The sequence below is a fragment of the Engraulis encrasicolus genome, chromosome 14 (genome assembly GCF_034702125.1).
Source record: "Engraulis encrasicolus isolate BLACKSEA-1 chromosome 14, IST_EnEncr_1.0, whole genome shotgun sequence".
Classification (NCBI taxonomy): domain Eukaryota; kingdom Metazoa; phylum Chordata; class Actinopteri; order Clupeiformes; family Engraulidae; genus Engraulis; species Engraulis encrasicolus.
The window spans coordinates 7559027-7566453 of NC_085870.1; the positions used below are offsets into that span (position 1 = coordinate 7559027).

The following is a 7427-nucleotide window of genomic DNA, read 5'->3' on the forward strand; positions in this document are numbered from 1 at the left end:
TTGCCCTGGTAACAACTGTAAACAAACGGCTGCAGTTAACTGCTCCGCTCCCTGACAGGATTTTTCATTCATTCGTGCCAATGAAACAGGAGGCCTCGATTCGTGCAGAAGGTACGTAACTGAGATATATATGTAAGAAAACTATTTAACCTCATAGACTAACCTTGTATACGGTACATTCTAACAATATATTTCTAAAGTTTTTAGTCATTCCCGTTCATTTGAAGCGTAATTCCCCCCTTACTGTGGCTAGTTTGGATGAGATGACTTGACCCTAGCTAGCATAACATAAATGGCAGCTAGCTCTACTATTTCGGGCATTCGTTAACAATCAGTGTTCAGATAACTAGCGCAGATGTGTCTATGGTAAGGCCGACCTGACGAGATAGCTGCCTACTGAGGTTTGATTGGATATGGACATTGTTTATTTCAGAAGGAAAATGTTTGGAGTGGAATTGTTTGGAAGACAATCTTGGGACAATTTTGCTCTTTGGGTCTTTGTGCCAACCATGCCAGCTATCGTAGGGTGCTCTGGGAACATCTTAGATCTGTTTACTGTATGTACACTTACTGAAATAAGCATTTTGTTTACATAAAATCCCTTGTCATTTCACCACTAGGTTTGAAACCCAGACAGCACGAAGCATCTTGCCGACGTCAAAATCAGATCAACAGACAGGGACATCAGCCTTCTCTTGGGAATAGGCCAGATATGCCATAACAAGAAATGGTAAGTCTATCACTACATAAGACCCATAACAAAATACTCCTAGTTAAATCTTAAATGTGACCTGGTGGCATTATTGCGTGAATGCTTATGTTGCACACTCAATGAATAAGGTCCTCAAGTGTGTTGAGTTTTGCTGAGTTCGTTGTTTATTTACATTTTCCTCAGCATAACTGTACAGCTGACACTGCTGCCTTCTGTATCATAACAAAGCCTGTCACTTCCACGTTTCGTTCTTTATGTACCGAAGTCACTGGCTACTGCACCATAGAGGGTCTCTGCACTCATTGCTGGTCCTATGATGCCATCTATTGGCGAGAACGTGCAACAGCATAATTAAACTAAAAGACAACTTCTGACAGGACAACAAAAAGACAGGGAGTGAGAATAAGGGAATAACAAAAAGACAAAAATGGGGGGGTCCACTACACTTGCATACCTGATTGTGATGCTGTCACTCATTTTCTAGTCTATATCTTGGACTGAAAAAGGATTACATTATTATGTTTTCAGGTGTTTTGCCCCTGCGGTTGTGAAGAGGATGCTGTGGAGGTGGCAGCATGAACGTGTCACACAGACATTGGCTAAACTACTCGGTAGGTACATCGAAATAAAAGAAACCACCCCCTCAACCCTGTTTATGCTGCACTGTACCTATTATAACCAGTTTTTATATAGACCATTATTTGAAATACTATGAGAGCCTTTCTGTTAGGATACTGTACAGCAGGGATGGGCAACTGGAGGCTCGGGCGCCACATGCAGCCCAACTTCTCACTTTTTAAAAAAAGAAAAAGGACAGTTTTTAACCCCCTATAAATCAATAGTGTAAGCATTCAAATATAAATAAAGAAAAAGTGAAGTATCCTTTTGTAAATTCTCTCAAGTGCGTGGTGATGTGGCCCACTGATTGTGGTAATTAAAAATGTTGGCCCACCTTATAATGAAAGTTGCCCACCCCTGCTGTACAGCTACAGTGATACTGAGACTTATTCCTGTCTTTATTTGCCAGGCTTCTACACTTGCCCTCAGAGTTCACATATGGTGACGTGCACAGGTGTCCAGTCAGGTTCAGACTGATGCTGGTAACAAGAGGAGAACATGCTAATTGGTAAGTGAGATCCCTGCTTAACAAAAATCCACACAGCACAACAAGTAAGCCTAGTTTGTGGTATCATGTAAAATGGAAGTTTCATCAAAAAGTTGTAGAACACATCTGAATAAATTGCAGGCCATCAAAGTTGTGAATGGGCAGGGAAAACACAACCAGTAGGCTTATGAATTACTTTGACTCAGCACAGCAGAGCAGATGCGATGCTACCATTCCTTGGGAATATGACACAGAGGTCTTAATTGTGGAAAAAATAAATGTCAAAACGTCTATGATTCCCAAAGTCCACATGGGGTATATTCTACAAGAGGAGTATTATATTAAAATTCAGATGAGACACAACAGATACAGCTTACTTTCTTGTAGACTGAAGACAGAGGCCACTTAGATAAACTACTCTACACACACCCAGAGTGAACCCAGAAACACAATAAGCCTGCAACTGGTGTGTGTTGTAACACTCATAACTGCATTACCACAAAATGTAATGCAAGACTGTAATCTAATAGTTTTGTACTGCAATGTCGCCTTGGATTTTGTCTGTTCAGATGCTGTGTTGCTGCCAGTCCACGGATGTACACGAATGGCTCACCTGGAGGAGGAGGGCGGTCAACGACATTACTCAAGTATTGACAACAAATGTGCTCTACGGTAGGTTGGTTATTACAACCCATATACAGTCCCTGGCAAAAAGTATGGAATCACCTGTCGTGGAGGACGTTCATTCAGTCGTTTTTATTTTTTAGAAATATGATGGATCACAGACCCGACTCAGAACTGAACTCATTTCAGCTGGCGGCTAACTGGTCTCATAGGAGTCCATGTTAACTGCTAGCTCGGAGGTAAAATTTGCACTGCCGTTCTCAGAGAACGGTTGAAAGTACAGGAGAAAGGTAAAAGTCAGTTATTTAACTCAAGGGGATGTGTAATATGAGCTTATTTCCAAAAATGGGACAGTATCACTTTTAAATGGTCAATGGCAAGGTCCCAAGATGTTCTGTCACTGTAATCAGAGACATTTGAAGCCAAATTGATAAAGGATACCGTTTTTTCTCATTAATACTATTACTCCGAGGCTGTACGTTGTTCCAAAATCCAGAAAAAGTTTTTGAAGTGCTTGTTTGTGTGTTTGTTTTTCATGATTCCATATTTTTTTCCTCAGAGCTGAGTCATTCCATATTTTTTTTCCCTATGCATGCTCTAAAAAAGTAACTCTTACTTACTAATGAAATTACTTTTCATGATTTCTTTTGGTGTTTCTTAAGGCCAGACAGTTGCCCTTTGAAATGAGTTCAGTTCTGAGTCAGGTCTGTGATCCATCATATTTCTAAAAAATAAAAATGACTGAATGAACATCCTCCACGACAGGTGATTCCATACTTTTTGCCAGGGGCGGTAAAAACCTAACTTGCTCAGCCTCTGAGGCACATAAAAACATGAAATTAGTTGCATTTAAAAGCCAAGACCATCATCTTGCATGAGAATGGACAGGAGTCTGCATATTGGAATGCACCCATGTCACTTTAGGCGCCTTGGACAATGCATCGTGTATGCAGCATCAGGCTAAAATGGGTTAATAACACACACGCACGCACGCACGCACGCACGCACGCACGCACTCTCCTCTAATCTTCTCTCTTTGCCAAACTTTAGATGACATTTCCAGCATGTCCAACTCATCAGCATCAGGGGAGATTCGGTGGAGGTGGTGCACCATCCAGGACCAGTCATGGGCCACCAAAACCTCTGCAAAATCTACACTTCTTGTGAACCCTGTAGAAGACACTACAACCACAAAACTGCTAATAAACCATCACATACTGCGTCACATCATGGTTCTCCATGTGTTACTGCACCCTCGGCACAAGTTCTTTGCTAGATTGCCATCTGGCAGATGCATCAGGACAGGAATGTAGCTACTATTTGTGATTATATCTTCCCACACTCTTACTTGCTTTGCATGGCAGTGTGTCTCAATGTGTGTCAGAATGGAAGGTGTCGCACCATTGAAGTCAATGGGCAGTGGCATTGCATCAGGGTTATAGAAGCCCAGATATCCTTGATGCTTTGATGCCAGCTGTTTTTTTTTGTGATCTGGTCACCCACACTTCCCTCTTCATTGTCCCATAGATTTCCATACCACGCTTTGGTGCTTTGGTGGTATGGACATTCTAACTCACCAGAAGAAAAAAAACCATTGAAAATGAATGGAAGGTTATGTCTGGTGATTTCTGGTAAATTAGAATGCCCATAACATCAAAGTGGCACTGGATTACTCAACCATTTGTCTCTTAAAAGATAGTTTCTGCCAATTTCAATATGCTGTTGTATAGCTCATGCTACCCTTGACTTGTCAGTAGGCTACCCGGTGATGATGGCATTCTTTTGACTCAGCTCTTTCTGAGATCTGAGCTATTCTAATGGGGGCAGACTTTGATTGTATTAAAAACCTTCTTAACATAGGCCTAATCCAAATACCATCCCAAAAGGTATCACTGTCTGTTTGCTAGTTGTCTGCTGATGTTGCATAACCTTTTGAATGTTATTGGGAATAAATGAAGATGTTTTTTTGAAATGTAAACAAACGCCTGCCCCCATTACAATGACATGGGTATGTGGAAGAGCTGTCCCTGCACCTGTTTAACAAAATGTTATTTTTATTCAAGTAGGGGTATGCAGTGTATACGTTTTTTTGTTTGTTTGTTTGTTTTTTTGTTGTTGTTTTTTAAAAAATATATAAATGGCACATTACTTAATACTGTAAGTTATTTCAGCTGATTTAAACTGGCATCTGGGAATTCCAAAATAAAGGTGAAATAAAACACTGGTGTCCCTGCAAGCTTCTACTTAGTTGCATTTTTAACGTTGTTATGTTATAGAGAATATAATTATTATATAATTGTTACCAGGTAAAAACGAAAAGCAAGTTAATGTAATCCAGTCACTTGCTCAGTCTGTCACAGTAGCAATATTCAGTCAATGAGTGCATTCCCTCGTATTTTGGCGTTTTGCGTGGTATCTGTGGGGATCAAGGTAAGCAGATCGTGGAAATAGTAGGCTATAGATAGGTTATAGATGTAAAATAGTATACTGTATTAACTTACAGATGTAAAATATTTCGCGGCCAATATAAACTTAATGTACCGGTGGTCGTGTGTTACACAACGTGCTACATTAGCTTAGCAGTAAACATAGTAAATCAGGGGGTATAACAAGCCTGTGTCGAAATTCATTTCAGTACATTAAGATCGATGAATGCGACGCGATTTCAATGTTAATGTTCTGCTTCACGGTGTTTTGTTATTAAATAAAAACGAACAGTCTACCAGGAAAACTTAAAATACGATTGTTTATGAACAGGCGATAACCCGGACAGCCTCTAAAACATGGATCGTTCATTTCAGCCAATCAGGTGACAAGAGCGACAGATAAGGCAGAAGCGACAGGTAAGGTACCGACAGCAACTACTCTGCTCATTAAAACTGTGCTGCTTATTGCCAAATCGAGCAACCTGCGTTAGTTCTGGCAGACCACGTAGTCAACGCGCCCTTTTGCCTACTGGCTGACGCCGACCCAACCCATACAACTCTCCACTAATCAGCTGCGCTTTGGTTAATCAGCTGCAGCTCGTAATTGGATGCTGACATTGGATGCGTGCTTTATTTAAACTACCGAATTTGTTTTCCTGTTCCCTGTATTGGCTTCCATGGAGCTCATTGAGAAGCCGGGGAACTTCCTCGGAACAGAGCCATACCCCCAAACACAAATGTATGCATTCAGAAATAAAGCTTCTGAAATATATCTATGTTTCCCGTCTCATTTTTGACTAGAGTGGATCTGACAGAAATAGGATCTTTTCATGAATATTTACAAAGTCATAAACCATTATTTACTAGTATGACCAAAGCACAGCAATTTTCGCAGCTAAAAATGTCTATTTCTTGATATTCAAAATGGCGGACCATGGAGAAGATTCCCCTTTTCATGTATGAAAAGTGCATCTTCCCAGTCATAATGAACACTTAGAATTTGATGGTGGTGGTAAGTATTTGTTTAAAAAAATACTTGTGAATGGGTAGCATGAATTCTGGAAATGAACAATTAAGCAATATGACCCGAGTGGGAGGGATGATGTTGACGGATATCATCCCTGGTGTGGTTCGGCCATAGGCACGAAGCCGAAGGCTGAGTGCCGTCGGCAATCACACCAGGGATGATATACGTTAAACATCATCCCGACCACGAGGGTCATATTGCTTTTATACAATAGTTCAATTGCCAACAAAATACCAGAATAAATGTTCGAATTCATGTTTATTAGTTACCTTCATCATACTTTGTTTACCTGCTCCGCTAAGCAAAGTAGTTCCGAATTGATTATGGTTGCTATGCAATGACGAGCTGACAGCGCCAGCGCGTAAAGTTCCATGAAACGCTGTGAAGTGCATTTCTGTGTGGACTGCGAATGGGCTTCGCTTAGCCTACTAAAATGATGCATGATAAATGAAAACACTGTGCAACTTCAACATTTTAGTAGATGCCTACTTTTATAAGCCTTTTGGCCGGCATTGATTTTCACGTTTTTGTGGACCACAAAACTTGCTGATAGCTGCGTAAAGACACACCTCGTCTTTCCCTCTCCAGTGCCGCATGAGATCCGAGCGCTGTTCTCACACGCACAAGCACAACCACACAAATCAATCCCTTGTAGGCCTATGATATCCCGATGTCTGCTTTAGGCTACTGCAGGCTACAACTTTGCTGCTGAAACACTTTCATAGGCAAACGTCTGATGTGGGTGCGAACCCGAGATGGGTTCGCGTTTCCCCTCCCAATAAACTAAAAGGCAACTCATTCCAGTTCCAAGCGGCCATCATTTTAAATTGCATGGCACACGGTATCTTGCTTCCAGATGCCCACTTTGTAGGCTACTATTAATTGATTTGCACGTGGTGGATGGCAAGCTTTGCTGATAGCCTAGGCTGTATTTTTAAGCCATCTCTTCCTCGTCATTCCCTCTCCCGCAGCGCAAATGAGATCCGATTATAGCGGTCTCTTATACACTGCAGGAGACTGACATAGCCTTTCTGTAGCTGTGTCGAAAAAGTGTCAAAAAAGTCCCGCATATCTCCCGTTTGAAACTATCTTCCGTGTATGAACAGATATTTAACGTAGGCTACATGTGTTAGATTGCCTTCAAAAGACTACGAAATAGAGGTCGCAGAGGTGTGCCAACTTCCCAGACAACTGCACTAGAATCAGATCACTTCTTTCCTCTCTGCCAGAATCCAAATACCAACGGGGATAGGCTACGCGTCTCTGTCATGCGGGCGTGCGTGCGCCCAACTTAGTCCAGCATTGAACAATGGAATAGAATGATGGTGAGTTCAAAATACGCGGCCCTGGTTACATTCACTTTCTCCGCAGTAGACTATGAGATAGAATGATGGCGAGTTCAAAATGCGCGGCCCTGGTTACATTCTATCCACGGCGGAGTGATTATTAGGTGTGATGAGTCTCCGGGGATGATATCCACCTAGACATCATCCTCCTTACCGACGCGTAGAATGCCAGTAGAACGCGTCTCGT

The 7427-nt window shown here is 41.6% G+C and overlaps 1 long non-coding RNA gene across 2 annotated transcripts; it reads left to right on the plus strand.

The window, feature by feature from the left end:
• Positions 1 to 431: 431 nt before the first annotated feature.
• Positions 432 to 3668, plus strand: LOC134462013 (uncharacterized). Of its 2 annotated transcripts, none has more exons than XR_010037475.1 (5): positions 432 to 730; positions 1241 to 1323; positions 1740 to 1838; positions 2387 to 2489; positions 3492 to 3668. It is a non-coding gene; the product is annotated as an uncharacterized LOC134462013 (long non-coding RNA). The 2 variants fall into 2 exon arrangements; XR_010037476.1 differs by lacking the exon at positions 3492 to 3668 and adding an exon at positions 2585 to 3051.
• Positions 3669 to 7427: the final 3759 nt, after the last annotated feature.